This window comes from Saimiri boliviensis, chromosome 1 (assembly GCF_048565385.1).
Source record: "Saimiri boliviensis isolate mSaiBol1 chromosome 1, mSaiBol1.pri, whole genome shotgun sequence".
NCBI classification, from domain to species: Eukaryota; Metazoa; Chordata; class Mammalia; order Primates; family Cebidae; genus Saimiri; species Saimiri boliviensis.
In genome coordinates, this window is record NC_133449.1 from 163798640 (window position 1) to 163815491 (window position 16852).

The following is a 16852-nucleotide window of genomic DNA, read 5'->3' on the forward strand; positions in this document are numbered from 1 at the left end:
AGTTATCATGTTTAATTTACACTCACCTTAAATCATGCTACCAAAAAAAAAATCCCAGCCAAAGTGACAATCAGTGAACAGATTCCTTCTATGAACTCCAAGTTCGAATATGAACAAAGACAGCCTCTGATCTGTTGCTACTTAGTCCTTTGCCTAGAAAGTTTCTTTTGATATTAACTCTAAAAAGCATCTCAACCTCAGAAGTGTTAAAATAGGGGCTGGGGAGTAAAAAAACAACACACAGGTCAGGCACGGTGGCTCACGCCTGTAACTCCAGCACTTTGGAAAGCTGAGGCAGGCAGATCACAAGGTCAGGAGTTCGAGACCAGACTGTCCAACATGAGGAAACCTCGTCTCTAGCATAAATACAAAAATTAACTGGGTATGGTGGCACGTGCCTGTAATCCCAGCTACTCAGGAGGCTGAGGCAGAAGAATCACTTGAATCCAGGAGGTAGAGGTTGCAGCAAGCCAAGATCACACCACTGCACTCCAGCCTGAGTGACAGAGCAAAACTCCATCTCAAAAAGAAAAGGAAAAAAATAACACGACACACTCACCAGAGTGGCCAAATTTTAAAAGAGAGACAATACCAAGTTTGGGCAACGATACAGAGTAATTTGAACTCTAACATATTTCTGGTGGGAATATAAAATAGTACAACCACATTCAGAAACAATGTGGCAGTTTCTAATGAAGTTACATAGTACCTATCTTATGACTCAGAAATTTCACTCCTGAGTATGTTCCCAAGAAAAGGTAGTGCATATGTCCACAAAACAGTATACATGAATGTCTTATAGTATCATGATTCACAATAGCTAAAGATGGAAATAATCCAAATATCCATTAGCAGGAAAATGAAGAAACTGTGGCATATCCATGTAATAGAATACCTCTCAGCAATTAAAAAGAAAAAAAGAACTACATGCAACAACTTGGATGCCTATCGAATGCATTATGTTGAATGAAAGAAGTCACCAATAAACGGAATGCATACCTTATTATTTCATTTACAAAAAATTCAAAACCAGATAAAATAATCTAGAAAGCACATTATGATTGCTCTGGTAAGAGGAAGGGGTTGACTGCAAAGGGTAACAAGGGAAGATTCTGGAGTGATAGGAAAGCTCTGTATTACAACTGGAGAATCTTACATAGATGCTTATATTTGTTAAAATTTCTCAAGCTGTACATTTAAGATTTGTGCATTTTACTGTATATAAATTGTCCATCAATAAAATATTCCTGGTATTTGAAAAATCTACATTACAATTGAGGCAAGGTGTTACGTAGTTATTTGTGAATCTCTAATACCCAAAGAATGAGATAGAAACAGAGAGATCTAGCAATTTTAAAAGCAATGAAATAGGAGCTCCATCAAATGCAAATTACATCTCAGTTCTGACTTTACTACTGCCTTGATCCTGGCAATTTACCCTCTTTTCTGTATTCATAGAGCGGCTGCACTAGATCTGTGAATTTGTCTTTTAGTCGGCAGATCTTATGAGAATCTATTCAAGCAATGGAGTCAACTCCAGAAAAATGAATATACATAAACCATTTTGCATAGGATCCCAGAGGGTCATAAATGATCTAAAGGCCATCAAAGATGCCAGGGTAGGAGGCCCTGGAGAGATGTTTTATCAGACTCTTCAAAGCTCAGAGGTTCCTTGTTAAATTATAAGTTCTTGTTGTCTAAATCAAACCAATGGCCTCTAAAATGCAAATTGGTCCATTGGAGTGTGGAAGTATTTATTATTTTAATTAAAAAATAAGTATGATATTTCACTAATATCTAACCCATATGAAGTCAGTAATAAAAAACTTATATATAAGCTAGGGATTCCTGCTCAAAAATTTTATATACAAAGATATATCACCTAAAAATGTTGACCTTGCTCCTCTATTTTAGACCTTTGAATTTTTTGGAATTTACATGGAAATTTCATGGAATTCCCAATGTTTGGGAATTATTTTTATTTTTTTGTTTTTGCCTTTAAAAAAAATTACCCCCTACCTTCATTATAATTTTAGAAAAAAAAAAATAAGGTAGGAAAGACAGTCTCAGGATTAAAATAAAATCTTTAAAACAATAAATTATACATAATATATTATCATGATTTTTTAATTTTACTATGGAAGAAAAAACTTCATTGCAAAGCATCTCTAGGGCACAGCCTTAAATGCTAATCTAATTGAATTTCAACCCTATTTTATTTTGCCTACACCAAGCTCACATACATGAAAAAGAAAGAGCTCAGGAATTTTTTACTGTCAAATACCCATGCCCCTTTGCAGAATAAGAATTATACTTTGGTTACATTTAAGAGTTAGACTATGAGGAGAAAAGAGTTTTCACCTTCTTTCTGCCTCCTTTGGCTATTTAGAAGACCCACTGGCAGTCAAATTAAAAAAAAAAATGCTTGCTGATTGACTAAGTCACTTAGGACTTACAAAGCAGAAGATTTCATACATATATCCAACATTATTATCTGAGATGGACACAAAACTGGCTGTATACAAAACTGCTCAGTGACTTGGAACCCAGCATGTTTCACTATCCACCAAACCTTGAGCAATTGATCCTCACCAAATGCTCTAACAGACGGTGCTATTTCGCCCTCTCACAAGTAACATATGAGATAATAGATGTGGTGATGGGAGGAGACGGGACTGGGAAGAAAAGTGTTTTTACCTTTAGACCAGGCACTGGCCAAATCCAGCCTGCTACTTGTTTTTGTATAGCCTGCAAACTAAGAATGGCTTTTATGTTTTTCATTAGTTAAAATGAAAAGAAGAATGTTTCATGACATATGAAAATGACACAAAATTCAAATCAGTGCCCATAAATAAAGTTTCATTGGAACACAGTCCTGCTCATTAGTCTTCAAATTGTCTGTGGCTGTTTTCCACTACAATGCTGTAGTTGACAGAGACCACATGACCCACAAAGCCTAAAACATTTACTATTCTGGTCCTTTATACAAAGAATTCACCGGCCCCTGCTCTAGACTGTAAGGATCCAAAGGACAGAGACCATGCTCCTGTTGTCAACATTTTGTTATTTTTGCTGTCCAGTGTCTGTCACCTTCTTTAAGAAGGCCCACTATGATTCCGTTCAGGAAAAGCTTGTCCCTTCCTTTCTGTTCAGTTCTTTAAGTGGAGCCTGACTCTTTAAGGCCAGTGGACGTACCAGTTCTCCTGGGCTTGGCAAGTGGGGCGTGGACACTTGACTCAGTCATTCCAGAGCAAATCCTAGGACCTTTGAGAGTTCGTTCATGTTTTCCCAGGACATGAAGCTGAGCAGGTAGAATGGGAACTGCTGCCATCTTGCTCTCCTGAGTGAGAGCTCACTGAAGAACTGAGGTTACACAGAGCAAAAAAAGCCACAGGAGAGAGAGAAGCCAGCTGCTGAGCTGCTGACCACTGTTTGAGCCTGGATCACACAGAGTCTGAGGCCAAATCCACTCTTCAACTTTTCATCGCGTATTCTCTAGCCTAAACTGAGAACTGTGTTTGCTTAAATTTGTCTGAATTATATTTCCTATCACATGCAATTGAAAGAAAAAAAATGAAGTCCTAACTGATGCAGTCCCCTTGTCACTGCATTTCTGGCTGCACCCAGCCCCACAAATTAGAATCACAGCCTGGAGAACTTTGAGCCAGGAAGAGAAACCCGGCAGTACTTGAAAACCTCTAAAAGGCAAGATGAGTAAGAAAAAACAACAATATCAACTATCATTGAGTATCAACTACCAATGATTGTCAACACTTGTCTCACACTGTGCCATTTACTGTTGCAATCTCGTGTCTTATGACAACTTGCTAAAATCCTCTGTAATGAACAGAAACTGATGTTCAAAGAGGTTATTTGTCAGATGACATACAGGCAGGAAGAGATTTGATACAAAGTCTGTCTAACTTCAAAGCCCAGGCTAATGAATCTGACTATTAGAGATCCTCTACCCCAAAATAGGTCCACTGAGATAATGCAACCTGCCAAGGTCATGGGAGATGACTCTGGAGTCAAAATTGGATTCATGCCTTAGTTGTTCCTTTCTATGTAATCTTCAGCAACTGACCCTTCTGAATCTCAATTTCCTTACCTATAAGAAATGGAGTTCAGATGGGCATGGTGGCTCATACCGATAATCCCAGCACTTTGGGAGGCTGAAGCAGGTCGATCACCAGAGGTCAGGAGTTCAAGAGTAGCCTGGTCAACATGGTTAAATCACATCGCTACTAAAAATACAAAAAAAAAAAAAAAAATTAGCCAGGTGTAGCAGCAGGGGCCTATAATCTTAGCTACTCTGGAGGCTGAGGCATGAGAATCACTTGAACTTGGGAAGCAGAGGTTGCAGTGCGCTAAGATCATGCCATTGCAATCCAGCCTGGGCAACAAGAACAAAAATCCATCAGAAGAAAGGAAGGAAGGAAGGAGGGAAGGAGGGAAGGAAGAAGGGAGGGAGAGAGGGAGGGAGGAAGGAAGGAAGGAGAAAAAAAGAGAAAGAGAGAGGCTCTATATCTGCCTATATCAAAAAATTTCCTTGAGGATTAAATGACTAAAAAATATCAAGTTCCTAGTACAGTAATTAACGCAAGCCAGAACTCGATATGTTCTAGTCTTTTGCTCCATGCCTTGGTTGGATCCATGTGATTCTTTATTCTCAGACGTCTCCACTCAATCCAAGCCCTTCACAACCAAAGTTCTGCAAAATTCCTTCCAGAGGCAAAGGCGCACACTCAGCTGCTTTTGTGGGACCTGAAATAGGCATTAGACACTACAAGTCAGTCCTTCATGGGCTCCTATTAATGAATTGGGCTTTTAACCAGCCTGATGTAGCCAGGCCTGGAGTTCCCAAGCTGAAGCCCATTAGCATACATAGCCCCATTTACTGATAAATGCATGCAGTTCATCTCCAGCGTGTCACTGTTTTATGGCTGCTTGCTGGCTTGGGGCTCAAGTGATGAAGTTTAATGCAGTTGTGGTTTTTTATTTTTAATTGGAGCTTTAGCTCTCAAGAAACCAAAAATAAAAAACGGTGTTTAATTAAAAATCACTCATGGTTCTTAGCTTGCTAGGCTGTAAAAATAAAATTTAAAACAATCACTCATGGGTTTACAATCCTTTGGTTCATTAAAGGGGGGTAAAAGAGTTTCAGGAAAGAAAATCTAATAGATCCACCTGGGTAAAGAAAAATCAAGGCAGCTCTTATCTTGTTAAATGAAGAAAACAAAAACTAGTCATGTGTCTTTTCTGAAGACTAGGCTGTCCTGTTGTCCTTCTCAGATGCTGTAACCATGTCTGATGGACCAGGCAAGCAAGAGTCCATTAACTTGGCAGAGGCCAGTGGAAGAATCAGATTCTGGTATCTGACATCTGTGGGTTGAGTTCCAGCCCTGCAACATACTCATATGTGATCTTGGTCAAGTTACTTAATTTATCTAAGTTTCAGTCTTCTCTCTTGTAAAGCAGAGATAATAACAGTACCTGATTCACAGATGTGATAAGATACTTGGTTGCAAGCAACAGCATTCAGGTAAAAAAAGAAACTTACTAGAATCCACAGAAGCACAGATGTACATGCATGGAAAGCCAGCAGGAGCCACGAGTGCCTTGAAGGCTGAGCATTAAGATTATTTGTCCAGACGCTGCTGCCGGCAGCACAGATGGACTCTACCGCCCCATGCCTCTGCCCTTTGTGTCTTGGCTCCTGCTCAAAGAATCCAACACAGGTGTCTGGGAAGCTAACCTGTCTGCTAGAAGGAGGGAGAGGAAAAGCAGGGCACCCCTGCAGGTGGGGCACCATCTAGATTCCTCCTCACAAGGGAGACTGCACACTAAGGCAACTGTCCCCACGATGAGAAACGTCTATGACAACAGGATTTTGGTGAAGGATAAATGAGATAATGCACAGAAAGCCCTTGGCAACTTACTAGAATGCAGCAGATGGCCAATAAATGACAGCTATTATTATTGCTATAATTAGCATTATTTTTAACAACTTCCATTCTGGCCACCAGGGATGATACAGGCTGATGATAAAAATAGACTCGTTTTAGCTGAATTCATTATGAGGGGTCATGGGAGAGAGTAGAACTATAGACACTCAACATATAGCCCCAATGTCTCTGAAAAATGACACCCAAGAATATCAAGGCCACTTGTGAACTACTGTTAATACCAGTGTCAGCCTGGGTACTGGGGCAGAGGCGGGGGATCCCCTGCTCTAGAGCAAAATTGGTGCTCTTTTGCCTCTCATTTGCCAGATTCCACTGCACTACGAGCAGGCTCCTCAGCTCTGCACGTGAGGGTTCTTCTATTTTCATGACTTGCCTCAAGTCCCATGTGTAGGAAAGATAGGTTCTACGTCCTCCCGAGGCTAATGTGCAAGCTCGAACCTTGTAATTTAAAAAGAACACAGGTACGCCTGCACACTGTTCGCATCAAAAATATAGCTGAAGTCTAAATATTAGCTCAGTGTAACTATGCAGAAAATGAAGCCTGACATGTCAATTAATTCTTTGCATTTCTCTGCTGTGTACAAGGGGGATTTTGTTTTACAGAGCAGAAATCTCACCACAGGTTCAAGTCATATTAGTCAATGGCTTAAAGCTAAAATTAAAAGTGAAATATAGTACCTTGGAAAACTGTAGTCCTGAAGTCACTGATATCACAGAGGAAGAGAATGGTTCTCTCTGTCGCGCCTTTTTTTTTTTTCTTTTTTTTTTTTTTTTTGAGACAGGGTCTCACTCTGTCTCCCAGGCTAGAATGCAGTGGCACAATCTTGGCTCACTGCAACCCTCTGCCTCCTCAGTTCAAGCAATTCTCATGGCTGCAGAATAGTTCTCTTTAAAATGTGTGCTGTGAGCTGCCTCTGGCATTCCTAAACTGTCTTTGTGTTTCATGATCCTTCCTCATAGCCCAAGTATAGGATGGTGTGTAAATGATGAACCGGAGCCCTTGAAAGGCTCAGAAGGGCCTTCAGTCTTCCCCCAACCCCAGAAAATAAGTCATATTTAGTATTGGGTAAGATTTAGTGAAATTAACAAGAATTTAGTATCAAGTTAAAGGTTACTGTAATGTAGAATATATAATTATTTAGAGATAGTCTATTCCACACCCCCCATTATGCTAAATATTTGATCTGTCCTAATATATTCAAGTTGTAATCCAAGTTGTAATAGTAATAATGCTAAGTTATGGGAATTGATCTAAATTTATTTAAAGCTGGTCGCAGTGCTGCATGCCTATAAGCACAGCTACTCAAGAGGCTAAGGCAGGAGGATCATTTGATCTCAAGAGTTTGAACTTATCCTGAGAAACATAGCAAGACCTTGTCTCTTTAAAAAACAAAAAAAAAATTTTTGAGACACAGTATCACTCTGTTACCCAAGCTGGAGTGCAGTGGTGTGTTCACAGCTCACTGCAACCTTGACCTCCCAGACTCAGGCAATCTTCCTGCCCCAGCCTCCCAAGCAGCTGGGACTGCAGGTGTGCATCACCATGCCTGGGTAATTTTTAAATTATTTGTAGAGACAGGTCTCACTCTGTTGCCCAGGCTGGTCTCAAATTTTTGGGCTGAAGTGATCCTCCCACCTCAGCCTCCCGAAGTGCTGGGATTACAGGCATGAGCTACCACTCCTGGCCAAAAAAAAAAAAAAAAAAAAAAAAAAAAATTAATTCAGTTCAGAGTTAAAATACTAGATAGTCATCCCTTAAGCCAAACTAACTATTCAATGTCTGCTACATGCCAGGAACTGCACTGAGTTCTGGGGATTTAATAAACAACAATGCAGCCAGGTACCTCAGGGAGTTTCCAGGCTAGAAAAACAAGAAGACAGTGCAAAGAAACACAAAGTAGTAAAAGTTATCATTGCTATTAGAGGCGAGCTATAGCTACTTCTCTAAGTAGGTACAACAAACAGGCTGGGCCCCAGACTGAAAGATGAGAGTTGGTATCTAGGTGAAGAGTGGACGGGGTTAGGTGGGGAAAAGGATATTTTATCAGGCAGTGATCCAACTTTCCTTACCCTTCCTTCTTCCTAGGAAATTCAAAGGTCTCTAAACATTATGATCAGTGATAGTCTGGTAAGTATATATATTCCTAGACTCACCCCGGGTGTGCCAACAACCTTCAGGGCAAAAAATTCTCAAATGGAAATGGTATTGTTTAAGTCTCTATAGACAAGACAGTGAAGATCATACAAATAAGGTTAAGGTCTGGTTCATCCCTCCCCTCAATGATGCCCAATCTAGCTTTAAACACAAAACAATCCATAAATGGTTAAGAAAAAATATCTAGGCTGTTTAAGGCAACAAAAGAAGTCATATTCTTTTATTTGTTAAATATTTATTTAGCAACTAAGAACTCAGCATTGTGTGGGGAACAAAAATGGCTAAGATCCATGATAAATCAAGAAAGTTTTCAATGGGTCTTAGTGGGCAGGAGAAATTGGATTGGTAATAAAGTGAAGAAATCTAGCCCAGGGAGATGTAATGAAGGCAATAAAATCAGAGAAAAGGGAAAGACATCTTTAAGGACATCAAGAAATCCAGTTTGGTTATAGCTGAAGAGTTGATGAAGTTGGCCAACTTCTATCCACCTGTACCCATAGACAACAATGACTGATCTCCACATTCTTCTTCTCAGATCCCAGAAATCTTCCTCACAGTTCTCCTAGTGGCCATTCCCAATGAACTGATATATAAAGCCTATCCAAAACAATGGTGGCAGCACTGAGAGTAGCAGCAGAGGAGAGAAAACTGACCTTTGAGGGAATAGGAAAGGTTAATTTGACTTGTTGGTAAGGACGTGTGTTTAAGAGCAAGCTAGTCAAATTTAGCAAGATCTATTAACCTGGGAATCAACTTCAAAGGGTACTTCTAGATCAATATTCACACAGCTGAGCCCTCTTTGGTAGAGAAAACCACAGACCCAGGCTACTTTCAATGGATATAAATAAGCTTTTCATTGAAGAGACTATATAATTGCAGAGAGCAGGTAGCAAATTGAGTGAGTGCAGAAGTCTGCTAATGGCTGAGGATAAGGGTTTTTCAAACTTTAAGGATAGATTTAACTCCTGTTGGCATAAAAGAGGTGTTAAAAGCTACTACAACTAACATAATCTAAAATAGTGTGTTAGCTAATACAAATTCAAGATAGCATATATAGTGTAGGTATAAGGTAGTGTCTATCTACTGGTCAGAGTTTAGGCAAGAAACAAAACCACTCTAGATTAATCTTGAGAAGAATGGGGTTTGGCTCAGAGATTAGGTGTCTGCAGAATCAATGGAAGAGTTAGTGAATGGAATTTAAAAGGCTCCCTCTAGGCTCTCGTGAGAATCATAAGTGGTCATCACCAAATATTTCCACCTCTCCACTTTCTGAGAACACTTCCTAGCCCCTTTGTGGTTGGGTGGGATACATGACTTTTCTTGCCTTTTAAAGTTATGAATTTCTTATGTTTGTTTCCCTCTGGATGTAAAGTACTACAGGGCTTCCTTTTCCTAGCAGTAAGTTTTCCAAACCATCATCCTAATTCATGGGCATTTATAGTACCCTCCTGAGTTCGTGCTCCAGTGCTGGGTGTTGCTGAGAACATTGATTCTTGAGACAGGGTCTCACTCTGTCATCAAGGCTGGAGTGCAGTGACACAATCTCAGCTCACTGCAACCTCCGCATCCGAGGCTCAAGCGATTCTCCCACCTCAGCCTCCCAAGTATATGAGACTACAGGTGTGCATCACCACGCCTGACTAATTTTTGTATTTTTTGGTAGAGATGAGGTTTTACCACATTGGCTAGGCTGGTCTCAAACTCTTCACCTCAAGTGATCTGCCACCTCAGCCTCCCATAGTGCTGGGATTACAGGCGTGAGTCACCATGCCTAGCTGGGAACACTGATTTTTGAGAGTAGCTGACATGTGTTGCTTTTAGGTCACAGCATGTAAATTGCCAGCACAGTCTTTATAGGCCTCTGCATCCCTCTAGCGTGACAGACCAAGTTGATGGCTGTTCCATGAGTCTAGATCCTAGAGTGAGGAGATACAAAGCACAGCCCTGAGGCCATCCACAGCAGGCACACAGCACAAATGAGAAATAAGCCACCTAAAATTATGAGCATTTGTGTTACCACAGCAGAACTTTGCCTATGCTGACTGAAACAGGGTCTGACCTCCAGATTATAAACTACCATAGGCACCATCCAGAGGACAGGAGCAGTCACTGTCACTGGGAGGCAAGGCCATTGCTCCTTCTGTGGCTACCACCACTGAAGCCACAGCTTCCGCACACCATGAAGCTAAAGAACACACAGTGAACCTGGAGTCCAGCTGCTGCCAGCGCTCACAGATATTAGCAGCACAAAATCTCAAAAAGAAAAAATGGCCTTTGCCTTCCATCTGCTTTCAAAATCTCAAGGACTTCTCCCAGCCAGAATCTAAATTGCATCTAGAATCCTAGTGCCCAAAGGGTCAGAGGAATGTGGTTTTCAGCCTTCTGGTCCCTGTGATGGAGGAATCTGGGGACACAGACAGTGATGGAAACATATGTTGAGTGTCAACAAGCAGAATCTAGCACAAATCCTCAAAGTGTGCTCCAGGCCCCTCTGCATCAGGGTCACTGGGGTGCCTGCCACCAGATGCCAACCATACAGAGTCAGACTTGCAGGAGCCTGGGGATCTACATTTTCACAATGATCTAGTCTATGGCAGAAGAGATTTGCCCTTAAGAGAGAGAAAAAAAAGATCCAAAGTATTTAGTAAAATGGCTCCTACATAAAAACTGCTTTACCATTTTAATGTCCCCTGTCAGTTTTGTGTTTCTTGCATAGTTTTAAGTCCTATTAAAGTTGTAGATTAACGATAAGAAAACAAAATCCAACTCTTTTATTTTAAAAATAAGGAAAATGAAGCATGGAAATGTTAAGAATTTTGCTTAGCTTTAAATTTTTTCTTAAGAAAGACACTGGTCTAGACCAAAAAAAAAAAAAAAAAAAAAAAAAAAAAAAAAAAAAAAGATTGAAAGCCAAGTAAATTAGATTTGGTCTCTGAAGACATGTCTATTCACCAGCCACCTGAGTATTACCCACAGAGAAAACTTTTAATTTAGCAGCTGCAAATGGGCAGGCCTCAAGCCACAGATGTATTTTGCTACTGTACACAGTATTCTTTTACAATTTGAGCTAAGCCAGGCGTGGTGGCTCATGTCCATAATCAGGCACTTTGGGAGATTGAGGCAGGAGGATCACTTGAGCCCAGGAGCTAGAGACCAGCCTGGGCAACAAAGGCAAGATCCTATCTCTACAAAAATTAATTAATTAATTAACCGGGCATGGTGGTGCATAACTGTCACCCCAGATACTCAAGAGGCTGGGCAGGAGGATCTCATGAGCACAGGAAGTCAAAGTGAGTCATGATCATGCCACTACCCTCCAACCTGGGTGACAGAGCAAGGCCCTATGTGAAAAAGTAAATAAATAGAATTTGAGCTAACATCTAAAACTTAGGAAATTCCATGTAAAAATCCATGTATTTGGTTTCCCTTGAAAAATTAGATGGTACCACATTCCCAAGTGACAACTGACTCCTCTAAGAAGCAGCTACCAATCATCATCTCCTCACCCCTCATCCTGACCCCGACCGACCCCCGAGACCCCCTTCCAACTGTGTACTCTCCGGTTTGCGACCATGCCCACCTATCTTCCTGTAAAAGGTAGAAATAAACAGCTGACTGAGTACAACCCAAACACCAGGAAGAAGGGAGTCATTTCATTTTACCAAGGGTGGGATAAGGTGTTGCCAAGCATTTATTGAAAGCATTTGGCTTGGTGACACCACCCGCTATCTCACTCCATCCCTATATTTTTTTATTTAGAGAACTATTTGCTAGTAGATCTTTAAAGAACCCAACAGTGTCTTCTGGAAACTCAGGGTGAGGGATAATGATACTTATCATCATGCTTGAAATAGTCTTTCTTGCTGTAAAGACAGATTCTTATAACTTTATGCTAATCAAAAGTCATAGAACAAAGATAGACCAGTGAGGCAGTGCAAGTTCTTACACCTTCCCATTTCATTCATCCTTACGACTTGCCTGGCCCCTGGGGACAACTTAACCACCCTGGCCTTAAGATGCTTTGTAGATAAGATTTCTGTCCCACATGGACCTGTTTGCCACCTGCAATTGGATCTCCAGTTGAGGTGAGCCCCCACCTGGTCACCTGCAGAACAGCATCCAGGAGGGCCAGCTAGTTTTCTATTCTGGTACGCAGGACAGTTAGAGCCAGCGCGCCTCTAAACAGGACACCACTGCACTATGTGTCTGAGGTAATTAGTTTGGCTCTAAAATTAGCAGTTAAATAAATGTTAACAAACAGCTGTTCCCAATAAACAGGATAAATTGAAATTAATAATTGCTGCATTCATTTGACAAATGAATTAGCCACTTTTTAAATACACCAACATCACACATGTATGATCTCCTGCCAAGAGGGGAAGGCCTAGGAAAACGCACTTCGTGGCAAAACAGGGTAACCCGGGAGCCAAGCAGGGCAGATGCTGTGCCGCCCACTCTAAAGATACCAACAAAATGTGTGACTGCTTTGTTATTTTTACTCCTGTAAAAGGTTGAAATAAATAGCAGATTTACTACAATCCAAACACCAGGAAGAAGGGAATCATTTCATTTTACCAAGGGTGGGGTAAGATTGCATCTAGGGAGCCAGGTGCAATATTGTGATCCCAGCACTTTGGGAGGCCGAGGCAGGCAGATCACCTAAGGTCAGGGGTTCAAGACCAGCCTGACCAACAGAGAAACCCTGCCTCTACTAAAAATACAAAATTAACTGGGCATGGTGTCACATGCCTGTAATCTCAGCTACTTGGGAAACTGAGGCCGGAGAATCACTTCAACCTGGTTGCCATGAGCCGAGATTGTGCCAATACACTCCAGCCTGGGCAACAAGAGCGAAACTCCATCTCAAAAAAAGATTGCATCCAGGGTTTCTTGAAGGCATTTGACTTGATGACACCACCCCTCTCACCTCACTCCAGCCCTCTATTTTTTATTCACGGAACTATTTGCCTGTGGACTTTCAAAGAACCCAACTCTGTAGTATTCCAGGAGTGGAAAATTGCTAGCAACACTGAATTCTAGGACAGTGAGAAGGACAAGAGCTTGAGAGGGATAATCTAGGCTCAAGTCCTGACTCTGACTACACTAATTGCCTCAGTTTCTTGATCTCAACTATGGGAACTGTGAGCTTTGTATGAGATCATATAAGTCAAGTAGGTAGCACAATGTTTAGCATTTAATAGTTCTTTATTATAATACATATTATTACTTTTCCTCTACGGTGTAAATGACAACCAGAGTCTAAGGTATAAACTTACAAGTAAACTAAACCTTGACTTGCCAGAGCCCCACGCATGGATCATGCCAGGCTTTTTCCTGGACAGGAGCACCAACGTGAATGAGACAAGAGCTCTGCCTAGAGGAGCCCATGCTCTCATGTCCTGGTGCAGCAGGCACGCAAAACATGGACATAACAAGCAAGAACATTTAGGCACATGCTGTGAAGAGATTAAAAGGGAACAACAGAAGAGTGGCTGGGTGACTTTAGCTGCAATAACAGGAACATTTGACGGACCACCACTCTGAGGGAAGAGTTAAGCCAACACCTGCACATGACTGGAAGCCTGCCATGACGTCTCCAGGAAGAGCATTCTGGAGAAAGAGCAAATGCAAAGTCTCTAAACAAGTACCAGCATATTCCAGCGAGAGGGTAGGTGTCATCAGAACTTAGGGACATAGCTGGGCATGGTGGCTCATGCCTGTAATCCCAGCACTTTGGAAGGACAAGCCACATGGATCACCTGAGGTCAGAAGTTCAAGACCAGCCTGGTCAACATGCTAAAACCCTGTCTCTACTAAAAATACAAAAATTAGCCAGGCGTGGTGGTGGGCGCCTGTAATCCCAGGTACTCAGGAGGCTGAGGCAGGAGAATCACTTAAACCTGAGAGGTGGAGGTTGCAATGAGCTAAGATCATGTCATTGCACTCCAGCTAGGGCAACAAGAGTGAAACTCCATCTCAAAAAAAAAAAAAACTTAGGGACATTAGTTTTTGAAGATCACTCTGGCTGTCAAGTAGGACAAAAGTGAAAGAAGGGAGCTGAGTTAGGAGGCTCTTGCAGATGGTAGCTTCTCCATAAATTGTCCCAACCTACCTTTTCCATGCAAGAGGACCTCCCACCCAGGAATTCCCATCACACATAGCATTCATTATAACATGCGAGGTCACTGTTGGTAGAAGGCATTATAGCAAGTACAGGGCGAATCATGCACACTCTCACCAGCTAGGAGTTAGACCTGGGAGGCAATCACTAGGCCATACTAAGATCTTCTTCACCCACTTCATTGGCTCCTTTGTCCCCCTCCCTACTCTCAGCATACACATAGCTAGTTATTAGTATGCTTTGCATGTGGAGAGACTCAATAATGGCTGGTGTTTCTCACATTGAAATACTATAAGCAGATACAGTATTTCAGATTGGTAAACAGACCTTGGTTAGCCGAGTCTAAGTCCCAACCCTACCGTTTTCTGCCTGTGTAACCTGGACAATTTACTTAACCTCCCTCACATGTCAGTTTCTCTGTCTCTGGAAATGAAGAAAATAGCATACAGTTATTGAGGAGCTCAACAATTGCCATGGAAAGAGCATAGCATGGAAGGGTGTGGGCCTACAGTAAGCCCTCAGTAAATATCAGTGCTTAGTCATAGGCCCGCAGCTCAAAGTTCTCTCCTGTTCCAATGATGATCAAGCTGTGGCTGTAAAACAGATCATTACCTTAAGTTAGAAGCAAAGTTAATGGTAAAGTTAATTCATAGACAGGATGTTTGAAGTTTGACATTAAAAGCAAAGTTATAGGTCTGGTGGCAAATGCTTATGTCTCAACAGGCATTTCTTAGGAACCAATATAAAGTATTCAGAACCTCATGGTAATATAACATTAAGTACAGGCAGAGTTAGTAAGATGAGCTATCATACGCTGATGGAAAGAAAGGATGTAAAATGCTATAGCCAGTTAAGAGGGTTTTTTTTTTTTAGAAGGAGTCTCACTCTGTCACCCAGGCTGGAGTGCAGTGGCACATTCTCAACTCACTACAACCTTTGCCTCACAGGTTAAAGCAATTCTCCTGTTTCAGCCCCTCGAGTAGCTGGACTACAGGTGCATGTCACCACACCTGACTAATTTCTATATTTTTAGTAGAGATGGGATTTCACCATATTGGTCAGGCTGGTCTCGAACTCCTGACTTCAGGTGATCCACCCACCTCAGCCTTCCAAAGTGCTGAGATTACAGGCGTGAGCCACCTCACCCATCTGAGAGGCATTTTTAATACATCTTAAATGTGCATCAAAGGGCAGATCCAAGATGGCCAAATAGGAACAGCTCTGGAGTGCAGTCTGCAGTGAGAACAACACAGAGGATGAGTGATCACCACGTTTCGAAACGAGTTTTTACTGCCCACAGACCAGGAGAGTCCTAGGATGAAAAGCACCACAAGTATCCAGCACGGCTGTGTCAGCCAGCACAGCAGGTCTCTGCACAAAAACTCACACAAATCTGGACAACCATTTCAACTGGCACCTGGAACACCTGGGAGACAGGGCCACCCATTTAACTGAAAAAAAAGGGGGGCTAAAACAGGGAGCCAGGTCATCTGGCTTGGAAGGTCCCACCCCCACAAAGACCAGCAATCTGAAATGCTCTGCACTGAGCGTTTCACAGCAAGCACAGCTGGACCCAGGATGGTCCAGCTCTGTGGGGGGAAGGGCGTCCACCATTGCTGAAGCAATCCACCTCTACTGAGGCAGCCTGCCATTACTGAGGCAGTCCACCATTACCAAGGCATTCCGCCATTACAGAGGCAGACCACCATTACTGAGAGAATTCTAACTATACCTCTATAAACAAAACTGCAAGGAAGTTCACAAAGCAGCTGGGCAGTGCCCACAGCAGCTCAGCAACACCTCTGCTGGCAGACTGTGACTAGGCTACATCCTTGCTAGGCAGGGCATCTCTGAGAAAAGGCAGCAGCATACCAGGAACTTAAAAATAAAGGCCCCCCTTCCCAACACAGAGTACCTGGGAAAAAAAGGCAGTTATGAGTTCCGCTATAGCAGACTTAAACATACATGCCCAGCAGCTCTGAAAGGAACAATGGAGCTCACAGCTCAGCACTTGAGCTCATATAAGGGACAAACTGTCTCCTCAAGCAGCTCCCTGACCCCCATATATCCAAAGAGACACATCTAAAGGACAGCTCAGGCTGACATCTGGCAGATATCTTTCTGGGATGAAAATAGCAGAAGAAAAAACTGGCAGCAACCCTTACTGTTCTGCAGCTGCTGCAGGTGATCCCCAGGCAAGCAAGGTCTGGAGTGGACCTCCAGCAGTCCTACAGCAGAGGGGCCTGAATGTTAGAAGGAAAACTAAAAAACAGAAAGAAGTAACTTCATCATCAACAAAAAGGACATCCACTCAGAGACTCCATCCAAAAGTCACCAACTACCAGGACCACAGATAGATAATCCTCAAAGATGGGAAGAAACCAGCTCAAAAAGGATAAAAACACCCAAAACTAGAATGCCTCTCCTCCTCCAAGGGATCACAACTCCTCACCAGCAAGAGAACAAAGCTGGATGGAGAATGAGTCTGATGAATTGACAGAAACAGGCTTCAGAAGGTGAGGGATAACAAACTTCTCTGAGCTAAAAGAACATGTTCTAACCCAATGCAAAGAAACTCAGAAAGTTGAAAATAGTCTGATGAAATGCTAA